The sequence below is a fragment of the Heptranchias perlo genome, unplaced genomic scaffold (assembly GCF_035084215.1).
Source record: "Heptranchias perlo isolate sHepPer1 unplaced genomic scaffold, sHepPer1.hap1 HAP1_SCAFFOLD_43, whole genome shotgun sequence".
NCBI lineage: Eukaryota > Metazoa > Chordata > Chondrichthyes > Hexanchiformes > Hexanchidae > Heptranchias > Heptranchias perlo.
The window spans coordinates 10,833,011-10,850,611 of record NW_027139442.1 but is presented as its reverse complement, the minus strand read 5'-3'; the positions used below and the strand labels follow the sequence as shown (position 1 = coordinate 10,850,611).

The 17,601-nt window shown below is 45.0% G+C and overlaps 2 long non-coding RNA genes across 3 annotated transcripts; one reads left to right on the top strand and one right to left on the bottom strand.

The window, feature by feature from the left end:
* Positions 1-1,057: 1,057 nt before the first annotated feature.
* Positions 1,058-6,348, bottom strand: LOC137312687 (uncharacterized). Of its 2 annotated transcripts, none has more exons than XR_010960789.1 (2): positions 6,062-6,348; positions 1,058-5,217 (listed from the first exon to the last, which is right to left on the bottom strand). It is a non-coding gene; the product is annotated as an uncharacterized lncRNA (long non-coding RNA). The 2 variants fall into 2 exon arrangements; XR_010960790.1 differs by having other exon boundaries at positions 6,119-6,348.
* Positions 6,349-12,622: 6,274 nt separating this feature from the next.
* LOC137312682 (uncharacterized) lies at positions 12,623-16,234 on the top strand. Its single transcript, XR_010960784.1, has 2 exons — positions 12,623-12,791; positions 14,613-16,234. It is a non-coding gene; the product is annotated as an uncharacterized lncRNA (long non-coding RNA).
* Positions 16,235-17,601: the final 1,367 nt, after the last annotated feature.

Here is a 17,601-nt window from a genome sequence, read left to right as displayed (position 1 = left end):
TAAATGGGGCTACGGAATAGTTTTTTTATTATAAGGAGTTTTCTGGAACACACAGTAACGTAACATGGTATCGGCGGCGAGCTGCACCGGTTACTGAGGAAAATTTCCCTCATTGAGTGCACTGAATTGTCCAGGGAACGTTACAAGTGAGTTTACCCCGAGCCGAATTCCCCACTCAGTGAATTGTTCCTTCACTCCATTCGCTCTGTTTTGGTTCTATTTATCAGTCAGACGTTGTGATGTGGGACCGGGGGTTTCCATGGGAGAACAGGTTGAGCTGAGCCGCTGTGATAAGGGCCCAGCTTGTGATATGGATTTTCTCTCTGACGGTTGTTTCTGACACTGATACTGAGAGGGTTTGTGAAATTGAACCGTTTGAGCTCAGTCATTGGGGACCTGGAATTACCACAGGCCCAACTGTCGAAACCAGCTGTAAACAGACTACTTCTCATTGGTTGCTTTGCTTGAAAACTAATTTACTTAACCAATCGGAGAGACGAAATTAAGAAACGGAGCAAATGAGTGGCCTCAATTGATCGATTTTTTTAAATTTTGAAAAAGTCCGCCAATTTCAGTGTATGAAAGAAGTGAATTTAGTCGGCCATGTCGTTTTTACACAAAGACTTAAAATCTCTTTGTAATAATGTTATTCCGTATTACACGTCCCAAATTCCTGGCCCTGTTTCAAAAATATATTGTCTCTAACTTGCGGAATTAAACCCCAAATTTCACTTCTACCTGTAAAAGTAACAAATCACAGGTTATCGATTGATTCCGTTGCAGGGACTGAACAGGAACCGTGTGTCCTGAAAACGGAATCAATGACGAAGCCTTAAAATGAGCCGATTCTTTTCCCCAAGGCGTTCATTCCGGATTGTTACACTGCAGGGAACGTGTTGCTTATATGCGGGATATTAAGATCAGTAATTAATTATTTCAGAGACTCGCTCCACAGTGAGAAAGAGGAAGTAACTAAATTCTGATTCTCAGCCCTGAAAGTGGTGGTTAACGGGAAATCCGGGGGCGGTGTAAATCTGAATGAGAGCGAGAGCAAAGCAAAAGGGAATTGAACGAATCCCGGACCCGTGTTCACTTTATTGGGCAGTAAATTCTACAGAGACAAACATTAAAATGGGGGAGTTTCACTGACTTTCTTTCAATTTCCCCACCAGATTCAAAGGATGATGATCGGAATGAATAAATTGACGACATAAGTGCTGTGGGCGGCTCTTAAAATAGCCGTTGTTTTTTTTCAGTACGTTGTGGAGTTTTACTTGGAGCTGGTGTATTTGGTCACCGCCTTTGTCCCTTCCGACACGGCGTGTTTGGCCAGTTCCCCGGGCAGCAGCAGGCGCACGGCGGTCTGGATCTCCCGGGAGCTAATAGTGTGGCGTTTATTATAATGGGCCAGGCGGGAAGCCTCACCCGCGAAGCGCTGGAAAATATCGTTCACAAAGGAGTTCATGATGCTCATGGCCTTGGAGGAGATGCCGGTGTCGGGGTGAACCTGCTTCATCACTTTGTAGATGCAGATGGAGTAACTCTCCTTCCTCGACTTTCTTCGCTTCTTGCTGCCTTTGATGGCGATTTATTCACCGTTTTTTGTTGCCCTTCTTAGGAAGTGTTTTCTTCACCGACATTTTCAAATTCAATTTCAGACACAGCATCAACCAAAATCCGCTCCGAGTTCAGATTATACGGGCAGCCCTTTCATTCTGCCAATTCATTCTGCATCTGTTAGTTTCGAGTACTGTGTGTGAGTGTGGGATTCATTCTGTATCTGGTACTGTATGTGAATGTGGGATTCATTCTGTATCTGGTACTGTGTGTGAGTGTGAGAGTCATTCTGTATCTGGTACTGTGTGTGATTGTGGGAGTCATTCTGTATCTGGTACTGTGTGTGAATGTGGGAGTCATTCTGTATCTGGTACTGTGTGTGAGTGTGGGAGTCATTCTGTATCTGGTATTGTATTTGAGAGTGGGATTCATTCTGTATCTGGTACTGTATGAGAATGTGGGATTGATTCTGTATCTAGTACTGTATGTGAATGTGGGATTCATTCTCTATCTGGTACTGTGTGTGAGTGTGGGATTCATTCTGTATCTGGTACTGTGTGTGAGTGTGGGATTCATTCAGTATCTGGAACTGTGTATGAATGTGGGATTAATTCTGTATCTGGTACTGTGTGAATGTGGGATTAATTCTGTATCTGGTACTGTGTGTGAGTGTGGGATTCATTCAGTATCTGGAACTGTGTATGAATGTGGGATTAATTCTGTATCTGGTACTGTGTGAATGAGGGATTAATTCTGTACCTGTTACTGTATGTGAGTGTGGGATTCATTCTGTATCTAGTAATGTGTGTGAGTGAGGGATTCATTCTGTATCTGGTACAGTGTGTGAATGTGGGATTCATTCTGTATCTGGTACTGTATGTGAATGAGGGATTAATTCTGTATCTGGTACTGTATGTGAATGAGGGATTAATTCTGTATCTGGTACTGTGTGTGAGTGAGGGATTCATTCTGTATCTGGTACTGTGTGTGAAAGTGGGATTAATTCTGTATCTGGTACTGTGTGTGAATGTGGGATTCATTCTGTATCTGGTACTGTGTGTGAATGTGGGATTCATTCTGTATCAGGTACTGTGTGTGAGTGTGGGATTCATTCTGTATCAGGTACTGTGTGTGAATGTGGGATTCATTCTGTATCTGGTACTGTATGTGAATGTGGGATTCATTCTGTATCTGGTACTGTATGTGAATGTGGGTTTCATTCTGTATCTGTACTGTATGTGAATGTGGGATTCATTCTGTATCTGGTACTGTATGTGAATGTGGGATTTATTCTGTATCTTGTACTGTGTGTGAGTGTGAGATTCATTCTGTATCTGGGACTGTGTGTGAATGTGTAATTCATTCTGTATCTGGTACTGTATGTGAATGTGGGATGTATTCTGTATCTTGTACTGTATGTGAATGTGGGATTCATTCTGTATCTGGTACTCTATGTGAATGTGGGATTCATTCTGTATCTGGTGCTGTATGTGAATGTGGGATTCATTCTGTATCTGGTGCTGTATGTGAATGTGGGATTCATTCTGTATTTGGTACTGTGTGTGAATGTGGGATTCATTCTGTATCTGGTACTGTATGTGAATGTGGGATTCATTCTGTATCTGGTACTGTGTGTGAATGTGGGATTCATTCTGTATCTTGTACTTTATGTGAATATGGGATTCATTCTGTATCTGGTACTGTATGTGAATTTGGGATTCATTCTGTATCTGGTACTCTGTGTGAATGTGGGAGTCATGCTGTATCTGGTGCTGTATGTGAATGTGGGATTCATTCTGTATCTGGTACTGTGTGTGAGTGTGGGATACATGCTGTATTTCTCAGTCTCTGGTACTGTAAGTGTTTGCGGAATTGAATCTGTAACTATAAGTCTCTGGCACTGTGTGTGAGTGTGAGATTAATCATTTATCTGTCGTCTTTTGTGCATTTTGTGTGTGTGGGATTCTTTATATATATTCAGTCTCTGGTTATGCGTGAGTGTGAGATTCATTCTGTATCTGTCAGCCTCTGATACTCTATTTGAGTGTAGAATTCATTCCGCATCTGTCAGTCTCTGGTACTGTCTGTGTGTGTGGGATTCATTCTGTATCTTTCAGTCTGTGTGAACTGTGTGTGCGTGTCGGAATCATTCTGTATCTTTCAGTCTCTGGTACTGTGTGTGAGTGTGGGATTCATTCTGTATCTTTCAGTCTCTGGTACTGTGTGTGAGTGTGGGATTCATTCTGTATCTGTCAGTCTCTTATGCTGTGTGTGAGTGTCGGAATCATTCTGTATCTTTCAGTCTCTGGTACTGTGTGTGAGTGTGGGATTCATTCTGTACCTGTCATTCCATGGTACTCTGTGTGAGTGTGGGATTCATTCTGTATCTGTCATTCTCTGGTGCTGTACGTGGGTGTTGGATTCATTCTGTATCTGTCAGTCTCTGGTACTGTGTGTGATGGATTCATTCTGTATCTGTCAGTCTCTGGTACTGTGTGTGGGTGTGGGATTCATTCTGTATCTCTCAGCCTCTGGTACTGTGTGTGATGGATTCATTCTGTATCTGCCAATCTCTGGTACTGTTTGAGTATCTGGGATTCATTCTGTATCTATCAGTTTCTGGAACAGTCCAAAAGTCAGGATTAATTCCATATCTGTCTTTTAATTGGAGATCAGCTTACAGTTTGGTGTTTGAAACTCTATCTTGTGTATATCTAAACCTATAAATAGTTTTCCCCATAGTAGTTAATTTTGAAAGTACCGTGCACATTCGAATTTCTTGTTGCAGGTTTTAATGAGACAAGCTGTGTGCCCTTTGGACCAATATTAAACCTGTATCACAATGAACACTAACGCAATTGATCCTGGATCTCAGTCTCAAACTTTGAGATTTTTGGATTGCTATCTAATGTGCAGCTCAGTCTGCACTCATGGAATTGATATTGTATCTTTCAGGGTGTCACTGTATGAGACTTTAGCACTTCTATGTAATGTGTTGCTCTGGGTCTAATCGAATTGTAACTTTCAGGTTCATAAAATGGGTGAGTTTTGAACTGGTAACTGATTTTGTTTCTCAGGTTATATTATCTTTCAGCATCTCTCACTCTGATACTATATGTGAGTTTTGGACTTGTATGTAATTTGTATCTCAGGTTACAGAATTTGGATGGATACTGCATCTTTTAATATCACAATGTGTGTGAGTTCTACTCATTATTTGAGATGAATCTTGGTTTACATTATTGGGGCTATTGCTGTATCTTTCAATCGGGCACCATGTATCAGTTCTATCTGTGATTTAATTTCTAGCTTAGGCTGCACTATTGTGAAATTGACACATTACCTTTCAATCTGATGGTGGGTGTGATATTGGACTGGGATTTGTGGATCTACCTGGCAGTTGTACTGAGTTGGGGTGAAATGGAAACAACGTCTGCCTCTCCTCCTCTGACTGTTTATTTGAAAGTGTGTCTGTGGTACTTGGGATCAGTGTGGGACTGACTACTTCTACTGTCTGAGACTGAGGAACTGATGACCTGTCTGTTTCTCTGTGCTCTGTGTGTGATAATGTACCTACTGTGTGTGAGAAGCTGGCTGCACTCTTCCTTGTGCCTCGGGTGGAGGAAAATCACATTTTTTCTGGCTCCTTCAAAAATTTGCCTGTAGAAAGAAAAAGTATCTCTTGTAACTCAAGAACAGGTGAGGTAGAAAATACAAAAGTGATCAGTTTAATGGTCTGTTAATGATCATTTTGAATATCCACAAATGAAAACCAGCGATACAAACAGTGTCAGTGTCTGACTCCACTGCAATACTGCAGCATGCAGCTTCTGCACACCATAGAAACATGGAAAATAGGAGCAACAGTAGGCCATTCGGCCCTTCGGGCCTGCTCCAACATTCAAAATGATCATGGCTGATCGTCTAACTCAATATCCTGTTCCTGCTTTAACCCCATATCCCTTAATACCTTTTGCATTAAAACATATATCGATTTTCTTATTGAATACATCTGAGGACGAGGCCTCCACTGCCTCCTCTGGTCGCGAATTCCACAGGTTCACCACCATCTGAGTGAAGACATTTCTCATCTCGGTTCTGAAGGTGCCAGGCATGTTGGGCTGTTTTAAAACAATTTCGTCACATCCAGACACAACAAAACACATCCCCTGCACTGATCCATGAATGGGACTACCGGATGGGACAGGGACCTTTGTACAGGCCTGGTTTCTAATCCCCTCTCCCATGGGATCGACCATTCAACCGAAACCAAACAGCCGCTGTTTAAAATGTGTCCTTCACATTTCCCACCTGATGCCTGCAATAGATGCTCTTTGTATAACTCCCCACATCCTGACTGTCCGGCTCTGTTTCCACTCTTCACTGTCCAATAACAATAAACAGGGTGAGACTGGAACTAAACCAGGACCATTCACTACTGGTTTGGGGAGTGAAAGCAGCAATGATTTTAAATAGCAGGTTCTTCCCATTCTGTCTCCCTTACCCTGGACACACGCTGTACACACACAACCCGAGAATGACCTCTCCCTTCCCCGCTCACTCCATGTTCCGGGACCAGTTCCTGATCCACTCCGCCTCTTACAAACAGCCCCCGGACTCCCCCTGAACTTCCCCCGGACTCAATGCCGATCTCTGAGCCCATCTGCGGACACGGTCCCGAAGCGATGAGCTGCTGTAACGAGGCTGCTCTTTGCTCCCTTCCCCCGGGGGCCGTGATCTCTCCATTCCCGGCTGTTTTGAACCATCTTCTTCCGCTCACTGAGGGAATGGCGCCCACAGGCCGAGCTGGGGGAGGGGATCGCGCATGCGCTCTTCTGCTCGCCAACAATCAGCGCTGGGGGCGGGGCTGAGTCACGCATGCGCAGGTATCTGGTTGAATTCCCAATAAAAATCGATGGAAACTTTCCCCAGTTGGAATTTTTCAGAGTCTGATCAAAGGAAGTGGGGCTGGGGGAAAGGTCAGAGGGAATGGGGTCCACAGGCAGTGCAGGAACAGGCACCAGAATGGGAAAGAGTTGGGATTCCACCTGTGCCTAACGCTGGAATCCAGACTGACTTTACAATCTCTAACTATTAAACGAGATGTTTCCATCCCTGCTGTTTCTCTCGGAATCTTTTGATGGTAAAGAGCCTTTCAGAGATAAAGTGGGCGGCTGTGAAATGAGCCAATGTATTCTGTTCATTCTTGAACTTTTTACTGATAAAACTGACGCTTGAGGAAGAAACTGGAGGGAGGATTTCTCAAACCATTCCTGGAGAAAGCAGGAGGAAAGAGTGAGTCGGTGCATTTTCTGGGACGGTGTAGGATTAATATCTGACAGCAACCGTCCCAGATTAATTTAATCAGAGTAAAACTCTCGATTACTGATTGGAATACCGAACGACCTTGAGCTGCAAAACCGAATATAGTGCAACAGGCAGAAGAAGATTAAATTGGCCCATTGTTTTTGACACTCTATGCAATGTCACTGAGGGTGGGATTAATAATGTGTCTGTCTCTGGTATAATATCAGTGAGAGATGAGATTTCATCGTCTGTCTCTCCAATGGGATCTTTCTGGAAAAAAACGGAACTTTACAGGTCAGTCTGCAACTGATACTGTGGCACTGTGTCTCTCCGCTCTCTCACTCACCGTGTCTGTCGCCCTCTCTCTCCCTCTCGCTCTCTCTGGCGCTTTATGTGAAGGTTGGATACTGCTATTGAGCGTGATATGAACACACTGATAGGAAGTGTAAGTCTGACAGTGTCTCTCTCTCTCTCGCTAGTACGGACATGAAGGTGGGATACTGTCTGATATAAAAGAGAGAGAATGAGATGTCCGGGCCAGACATCACTCCAACTGGGGATGTGTTCGGCTCCAGTCCCAGTGCATGGTCAAAATCTTTTCACAGATTCAGGGTGAGAGTCTCTGTGGGACGGTAACACTGGCGGAGAAATTCCGCGTCATAACTCAAACCGGAACACATTAGACTCTCCAAATGTTTGTAAGGTGTTTGTAAACTGCTGAACCCGTCTGGGTGGGGATGTGGGGAGTTAGAACAGGGAAACAGACTGAAGTGGAGGAGCCGAGTTGATTGTTATTGAATGCAATGTATTCAGGCAGGAACATTACTGACTTTGCATTGTAACGTGGCTTATTTAAAAGCTCCGGGTGTGTTGAAATCCTTGAATATGCATTTGGACAGTTACATGGGTAAGATGGGTATAGAGCGATATGGGCCAAGTGCAGGCAATTGGGACTAGCTTAGTGGTATAAACTGGGCGACATGGACATGTTGGCCCGAAGGGCCTGTTTCCATATTGTAAACTTCTATAAGTCTATGATTCTACAATATGAAGCCCGAGTTTGTAAGGGTTTGTGCGGAGCGCTGTGTTTCGGTTCGATTATCGTTAGAAATCAGTTGTCGGAGAGAACTGGAGGTGGAGCTGGAAGATCAGAGTCCGCCATCTGCTCTGTCTGTTACTCTGGCCCCGCCCGCTTTCCCTGTTTAATCCCCCATATGGAATCAAAGCGGGCTGGTGGACTCGAAACACGGTTTACTTGTTAACAGGACGAAAGGCGAGTAATGTGTCTGATCTCCTCGGCACCAGACAATTCACTGTTATTTGTATCTGTACAAATTTACATCTCAGTGATTCCCCAGTGTGTTTGATGCGTGATGTAAATGATCCAACAAAATAGAAGAGAAACAGAGCCAAGCGCTGAATTCCACAGATGTGGAAAGGTTAGTCGAGCAGTTCTGGTGATGCTTTAAGAGCCCAACATGGCAAGTAGTTTAAATAAATAAAATAAATTTGGTGATGCGTGGACTGGTTCTACAGGTCACCGTTTAAAGTACCGGACTGTGGTCGGTGCCCCGACTCCAGTCCCATTAATTCCTCACCTCGCCTACAACGAGAATAAAGCAGCTCAAAGCCACACCAGGAGCATATCAGCGTCTCCGTTCAGCCAGTAACCACCACTTTCACAGATACAGTGGGTGGCTCTGAAAAGAGCCTTTACATCGAGTTACTTCGGAACTACGGCGCAGAAACAGGCAATTCGGCCCAACTGGTCGATGCCAGTGTTTATTCTCCACACGAGGCTCCTCCCTCCCTAATTCATCTAACTCTATCAGAATACCCTTCGATTCCTTCCTTCCTCATGTGTTAATCGAGCTGCCCCTTAAATGCACCTGTGCTATTTGCCTGAGCTACTGCTTGTGCTAGCATTTTCCACATTCCAACCACTCTTTGGGTAAAGCAGTTTCTCCTGAATTCCCTATTGGATTTATTAGCGACTATTTTATATTTATTACCTCTAGTTTTGGACTCCATGCAATTGGAAACATTTTCTCGATGTCTACCCTACGAAACCCCATCGGAAGACCTCTATCAGGTCACCCCTCAGCCTTCTCTTTTCGAGAGAAAACACCCCCAGTCTGTTCAGCTTTTCCGAATGAGAATATCCTCTCATTTCTCGAATCATGAGAATTTCTTTTGCACCTTCTAAGCCCTTTATATAATATGGAGACCAGAGTGTGGTCTAACCAAGGTCCCATACAATTTTAACATAACTTATTTTCTTTTCAATTCTATCCATCTATAAATGTATCCTAGTGTTTGATTTGCCTTTTTATGACCATATTAACTTGCGTCGCTACTTTCAGTAATTTGTATATATGTACCACTAGATCCATTTGCTCCTCTATCCCGCTCACCCTCACTGACATTCTATCGTTGAACTGCTGTAATATTGTCCTTTAGTAATATTGCTACTCCTCCTCCTTTCCCTATTTCCCTTATTGTCTAAGCAGTATGTGACTTCCTTATTCTTCATTCTGCAACTTTATTAATGTTCTCTTGCATTTTGATGCATTCTTCCTTTGTATTAACTATATCCCCCAATTTGTTGTCGTCCACTAATTTTGAAATTGTACTTCCAATTCTCGAGTCCCGAATTTTTAATGTAAATTGTGAACAACAGTGGTCCCAACACCGATCGCTGTGGAAATCCACTTCCCACCTTTTTGCCAATCTGAGTAACTACCCTTAACCTCTATTCTCTGTTTTCTTTTTTGTTGCCAGCTTGCAAACCATTCTTCCACCTGTCCCCTGACTCCGCGTGCTCTGAACTTAGCCATGAGTCTCCAACGCGGTACCTATCAAAGGCCTTCGGAAAACCCAAATATACTGCATCTACGACATGAACCTTGCTCTCCATGGGTCTTTCAGTGTGTTTACACTGCCCGCTCACCCTCACTGACATTCTATCTTTGAACTGCTGTAATATTGTCCTTTAGTAATATTGCTACTCCTCCTCCTTTCCCTATTTCCCTGTCCTTTCTAAATATCTTATAGACTTGAATATTAAGCTGCCATTCGTGCCCAGCTGGTAATCAGGTCTCTGTAATGATTTAATGTAATTATTTAATTTTACTCAATGGCTGATGTGAGCTGCGGGAAAATGTATTTCCAGCTGGTCAAGTATTGCAGGTATCGACTGTCTCTTCAGTCCGATGTCAGGTGAAGAATCAATGGCTGTTGTGTAATTTTCGTCGATTGGGGGTTGGCGACATCTACTGGGCGGAAACGGGAACTGCAACAGAGCGAGAAAGGATCCGTCAGAAACCAGTTGAAATGAAGAACAAAATTCAACAGCCTGCAGTGTCTGTTCAGGGTCTGAGGTTTCGGAGCAATTTGCTTGTCTTTGATTGCCAGCGATGGTGCTATAGTAGTGAACATAGCTGCCTTCCAAGCAATTGACTCGGGTTCGATTCCCAGCCATCGCATTTCAGTGTTTTTATTAATTTATATCCTTCATTAAGATTGCCAGCGAATATGTTGGCGTTCAGCTGGATATTGTTTCAAAAACAGAAACTGTTAGAATTATAGCAAAATGTTTTCAACGTTAATTTATTTTCCCTATAGAAGGAATAGAGGACAAACATACTGGAAATAGTGAGCTACCAAGGGTCTTCTGAGAGTGAGAAAGGCAAATGATATGTTAGCTTTTATTGCAAGGGTGTTGCAATATAAGAGTAATGAGGTCTTGCTGCAATTGTACAATGAGGAGATATTGTGTAAAATTGGCCTGTATTCGCTGGAGTTCAGAAGAATGAGAGATGATCGCATTGAAACGTGTGCAATTTTTCGACGGCTTGAAAGGGTAGATGCGGAGAGGCTGATTCCCTGGCTGGAGAGTCAAGAACTTGAGGTCAGAGAATCAAGATAAGGGGTTGGCCATTTAGCATCGACATGAGGAAAAATTTCATCACTCAAAGGGTTGTGAATCTTTGGAATTCTCCACCCCAGAGGGCTGTGGATGCTCAGTCGTTGAATGTTTTCAAAGCTGAGATCGATAGATTTTTGGACGCTAATGGAATCAAGGCAAATGTGGATCAGGCGGGAAAGTGGAGTTGAGGTCGAAGATCAGCCATCATCTGATTGAATGGCGGAGCAGGCTCGAGGGGCCGTATGGCCTACTCCTCCTCCAATTTCTTATGTTCTTATGTAGAGAGCCTTATATACAAGTCTGCTGATGAAACTAAGTTAGGTGGCACCGTAAACATTATAGATGGGAGCAGAAAGTTGCAAAGGGACATTGACAGATTAAGTGAGTGGGCAAAACTGTGACAGATGGAGTTCAACGTGGGGAAGTGTGAGGTCATCCACTTTGGACCATGAAAAGATAGATCAGAGTATTTTCTAAATGGGAAGAAACTAGGAACTGTGGGTGAGCAGAGGGATTTATAAGACCAAGTACAGAATTCACGAAAAGGTGCAAAAATAAGTTAAAATGGGAATGGTATTTTGATGTTTATCTCAAGAGACATGAAATAAAAAGGAATGGAAGTTATGTCATAGTTATACAGAGCTCTGGTTAGACCTCATTTAGTTTTGGGTACTGCATCTCTGGTAGGATATGAACATATGAAATATGAGCAGGTGTAGGCCATACGGCCCCTCGAGCCTGCTCCGCCATTCAATAGATCATGGCTGATCTTGAAGCTCATCTCCAGTTTACCGGTCTATCCCCATATCCCTTGATTTCCTGGTCCAAAAATCTATCAAACTCAATATTGAATACACTAAACGACTGAACATCCACAGCTCTCTGGGGTGGAGAGAACAGCATCAATTAAGATAAAGCGAATGAAATGAAATGTGTCATACAGTTACATCTCGCTGCTCTGTCTGACCATTTTGATCGCTACTTCCCTGGAGAGGGATTTGAAAATTTGATGGAAAAGCGTTAGGTGAAAGATCCTTTTGGTTTCTAAAATCCTGAATCAATAAAGAAGCTAAACTTGATGCCTGAGCAAGAAAACGAGCTGGTGCGACTTACCTGTGATACGCACTGAAAACACGCCACAAGTCATTCAGTTTGTCATCTTTTTCGATCAGTGCTTTCAAAGAATATGCTCTGTTAAGTAAGATTAGTGTTATGTTGTTGCTGCCGTTCACAACAACCTACATGTGCGAACTGGAATTTTCGACTTTAACAAGAATAAAAACAAGAGCAAGAAACCTGATATGCGTGCAGCGCTTTCATCTTGTGATCCAGATTGGAACGAGATCATGAACAACAGGCAGACCCATCCGTCACATTAAGTAAGTGCAACTCAACCTGACCGTTTTCTTATTGTATTTATACTGTACTTAAAATGTTTTTCAAGGAACGTCGAAGTCTAATTTTAGTTATTACTTGAAGTGAAATGCAGAGTGAGCATGGACTGAACTTTATTGGGATTTGATGAAAGCTCCAGTCAGAGGATATTATTGTTTTGGGTCCCTGGGGGAAGTGTTTTTCTTCCACTGGATAACGAGAAAAATAGTTTGAGAAACACTGTTCTACATTGTACCGTGAGTGTCTGTTCAGCAAAACGGCTCTGAATTCCTCAGTCTCTATTTCTCGATACGGTTCTGTGCGCAACTTGGGCAATAAAACACTGATCGACACCCGGCGAGCAATGGCGGCCGCAGGCCCCACAATCCCCCGCGCCCGAGAAACCCCATTATCTCTCCAACGCGGTGATTTCCTGGTCAGGCTGCGCATGCTGCCCAGGCCCGCATTGTATTTTGGGAGCGCGTCGCTCCTGTGGTTTGTCTCGAGTCGGACTCGGTGGAAACTGGAGAAGAAACCGGGAAGCGGCGGGTCGGACGTGGGATGCCGCCTGTCGGGCCCCGAGCCCCACTCGGTGTTGCTGAGACTCCGCTCAGTGTAAATGCAGGTTGTTGTTGAGCTGCTCCCGTTGGCCTCCGCGTTACCGGACAGAATCAGCCAGGGACGGTGGCTGTGCTGCTCCCCATGCTAGAAATGCAGCCAGCTCGGTATATCGGCTTACAAGTACAGAATTACCACTTGGCCGGGTACTGGAGGGCAAACAGTGACTGGGCCCGAACCCCACCATCACGCAGCACCTTCAGGAGAGAAAGGAGAAAAATAGAGGCTGCGATGAATCTGGATTTCAAACAGCGAGGACGTGTCAAGGATGGAGTGTGTGGGACGGGGGCTATACAGCTTAATAGGGGCAAGGAGGGAGAGTGTGTTGGACGGGGAATTTACAGCTTAATAGAGGCAAGGAGGGAGAGTGTGGGTCGCGGGATTTACAGCTTAGGAGGTGCAAGAGCGGAAAGAATGTTCCCGAGAAACCAGAACTCTCTGTTGTGAATTTCTAACCTGTATTACAGTGATGATTTTTGTAAATGATGAGGACAGATGCATAGACTAGCCTTGTATTGTCTTGAATGTACAAGATTACGCTGTGATCTAATTGAGGTGTTGGAGATGATTAAAGGATTTTATGGGGGAGATAGAGAGAAACTATTCCCTCTGGTAGGGGAGTCTAGCACAAGGGGAATCACTTCAAATTAGAGCTAGGCCTTTCAGGGGTGAAGTCAGGAAGCAATTTTTCACACAAAGGGTAGTTGAAATCTGGAACTCTCTCCCCCTGAAAGCTGTTGAGGCTGGGGGTCAATTGATAATTTCAAAACTGAGATTGATATATTTTTGTTTGACAAGGATATTAAGGGTTATGGTATCAAGGCGGGTGGATGGAGTTAAGATACAGATCAGCCATAACCTAATTGAAGGACGGAACAGGCTCGTGGAGCTGAATGGCTGACTCTTGTTCCTATATTGCTAAATGCAGCCATCAGTAATAAGGTTGTGGATGGCAAGGGCCTTGTTCACAGTTGAAAGGACATCTGGAGGGAGATGTGGAGAGAGGAGGTGACTGATCAGGGAGTGTCTGCAAATAAAGTAGAAATGGTGACGAGGTAGGGAGTGTCTCTAAATGAAGGATAAATGATGATGGGTCAGGGAGTGTCTGCAAACGAAGCAGAAAGGATGACTGGTCAGGGAATATCTGTAAATGAAGGAGAAATGGTTACGGGTCAGGGAGAGTCTATAATTGAAGTAGAAATGGTGATTGGTCAGGGAGAGATGGTGACTGGTCAGGGAGCCAAAATCACCAAAAGTGGGAGATATCACAGATGGTCAACTGACAGGCAGCTATAGGGAGCGACATATTGTCGAAAAGAGGATGAGAGCATAAACACCCAGCCAGAGTCAGCACCTTCAGTGGAGGACAGGGTGGGGAACCAGTGAGTGGCTGGGTTTAGTTCCACACTCACTGGTTCCCCTCCTTCTCCTCCCCCGAAGGTTCCGACTCTGGCTCGGTTCAGTTCTACAGAGTCAGGACCTTCAGGGGAGGAGAGGGAGGGGAACAAGTGAGTATAGAACTGAACTCAGTCGGAGTCAGGACTTTCAGGGGAGGAGAGGGAGGGGAACCGGTGAGTGTGGAACTGAACCCAGTCAGAGTCAGGACCTTCAGGGGGAGTGAAAACATAAATAGAAGGAAAAATGTTGGAGATGGCGCGATGGGTTTGGATTTCAGCAGAGGGAGGAGGGGGAGTGTGAGGGGCGGGGATTTACAGTCTGGGGGAATGAGCGGGAAGAATGTTGCATAGAAACTGGAATTGCCTGTTCTGAATTTCTATCCTGTATTCCCTGTATTCACAGTGAGGACTTTTGTCATCTCCTTTTACAGGGTATTAGAAGGGGAGGATTTGCAGATGGGAAACTCAAACCAAACATCACATCAAGATCTGACAGTCACTCGACTCACCAGCACCTGAAGATCATCTGCCTTTGAATATAGAAGGAGGAATGTTTGTCTGTTCCGTCTCTGAGAAGAGATTTCAAACATCAGTGTAACTGGAAAAACACCGAGACACACACACCCGAGTGAGAGTGTTCCAGTGCACTGACTGTGGAAAGAGCTTTAACCAGTTATACAGCCTGAAAAAAACACCGCACCATTCACAGCGGGGAGAAACCGTACACGTGTTGTGTGTGTGGACGAGGCTTCAACTGATCATCCAACCTGGAGAGACACAAGGACACCCGTACCACGGTGAAACCGTGGAAATGTGGGGATTGTGGGAAAGGATTCAGATTCCCGTCCCTTCTGGAAACTCATCGACGCAGTCACACCGGGGAGAGGCCGTTCACCTGCTCCATGTGTGGGAAGTGATTCATTCAGTCATCCAGTCTTCTGACACATCAACTGGTTCACACTGATAAGAGACCTTTCAAATGTTCTGACTGTGAGAAGAGCTTTAAAAGTCAAACGGAACTACTTGCACACCAACGGACTCACACTGGGGAGAGGCCGTTCACCTGCACTGAGTGTGGGAAGAGATTCACCCAGTCATCCCATCTGCTAACACACCAACGAGTTCACACTGGGGAGAGGCCGTTCACCTGCTCTGTGTGTGGGACGGGTTTCACTCTGTCACCCAGCCTCACTGAACACCAACTTGTTCACATTGATAAGATACCCTTTAAATGTTCTAACTGTGAGAAGAGCTTTAAAGGAACAAGTGATCTGCTGACACACCAGCGTGTTCACACTGGGAGAGGCCGTTCACCTGCTCCGTGTGTGGGAAGGAATTCACTCAGTCATCCAGCCTACTGATACAGCAGCGTGTTCACACTGGGAGAGGCCGTTCACCTGCTCCGTGTGTGGGAAGGGATTCACTCGTTCATCCAGCCTACTGATACACCAGCGTGTTCACACTGGGAGAGGCCGTTCACCTGCTCCGTGTGTGGGAAGGGATTCACTCGTTCATCCAAACTCATTGAACATCAACTTGTTCACACTGATAAGAGACTTTTCAAATGTTCTGACTGTGAGAAGAACTTTAAGAGAAAAAAAGAACTGCTGACACACCAAGGACTCACACTGGGGAGAGGCCGTTCACTTGCTCGCTGTGTGGGAAAGGATTCACTCAGTTATCCAGCCTCATTAAACATCAACTTGTTCACACTGATAAGAGATCCCTGAAATGTTCTGTCTGTGAGAAGAGCTTTAAAACAAAGTGGAATCTTCTCACACATGAACGTATTCACACTGGGGAGAGGCCATTCACCTGCTCCGTGTGTGGGATGGGATTCACTCAATCATCCCACCTGCTGAAACACCAGCGAGTTCACATGTGACTGCAGGGGTTGGATTCTGCTGCTATCGCTGCTGTGAATCACATCCAGGACTGAACCATGTTCATTCTGACACTTGGGGTTTGTTTCTGATGTTAATAACCCCTTTAACTAGGCTGGAGTTTAGTATTCTGTACAAGAGTCAAATAAATCAGCGTTCCTTTAAAGACAGTGTGTCTAGTGCTTGATATCTTGATGAAAAGACAAGCTGATTGTAGATTATTATGAAGTGAGTAGAATCCATCTTATAACTGGGTTCCTATACCTTTTAAAAGATGGATACACAAGACGTCCAAGTCGGACAGGACAGATTGTCCCAGCACTGACTGTGTGTATGACAGGACAGACTGTCCCAGCACTGACTGTGTGTATGACAGGACAGAGTGTCCCAGCACTGACTGTGTGTATGGCAGGACAGACTGTCCCAGCACTGACTGTGTGTATGACAGGACAGATTGTCCCAGCACTGACTGTGTGTACGGCAGGACAGACTGTCACAGCAATGACTGTGTGTATGACAGGACAGAGTGTCCCAGCACTGACTGTGTGTATGGCAGGACAGACTGTCCCAGCACTGACTGTGTGTATGACAGGACAGACTGTCCCAGCACTGACTGTGTGTATGACAGGACAGAGTGTCCCAGCACTGACTGTGTGTATGGCAGGACAGACTGTCACAGCACTGACTGAGTGTATGGCAGGGCAGACTGTCACAGCACTGACTGTGTGTATGACAGTACAGACTGTCCCAGCACTGACTGTGTGTGTGACAGGACAGAGTGTCCCGGCACTGAATGTGTGTATGACAGGACTGAGTGTCCCAGCACTGATTGTGTGTATGACAGGACTGAGTGTCCCAGCACTGACTGTGTGTATGACAGGACTGAGTGTCCCAACACTGACTGTGTGTATGAAAGGACAGAGTGTCCCAACACTGACTGTGTGTATGACAGGAGAGAGTGTCCCAACACTGACTGTGTGTATGACAGGGCAGAGTGTCCCAGCAATGATCGTGCGTCGAGTGTACATGGGCTGTGGGCGGAGATAAATGGGTGGGGTAGAATCCATGATAGGGTGGAGTGGCATGGGGTTGTCCGAGGAGATTAAATCGGTTGGAGGAGGTTACAGAGATAGGGAAGGGGAGAGGACCATGGAGGGTTTTGAACACGAGGATGAGGATCTTAAAATCGAGACGTTGCCGACCGGGGGCCAGTGTAGTAACACACGAACAGAAACTTACGGTTCACTGCCCGGCAGACAGGTGGAGAAGACATTGATGTCCGCGGAGGAACAGGCAGGGTCACAGCAGCAGTCGAGGGGTTGAAAATGAGGAGGGGTTTTGATGGAGTCGATGGGGAGAAACTGTTGCCACTGGCTGGAGGGTCCGTAACCAGAGGGCACAGATTGAAGGGAATTGGGAAAAGAGGCAGAGGGAGATGAGGAGAATGTTTTTCGGCAGCGAGTTGTTCTGATCTGGAATTCACTGCCTGAAAGGGCGGTGGGAGCAGATTCAATAGTAACTTTCAAAAGGGAATCGG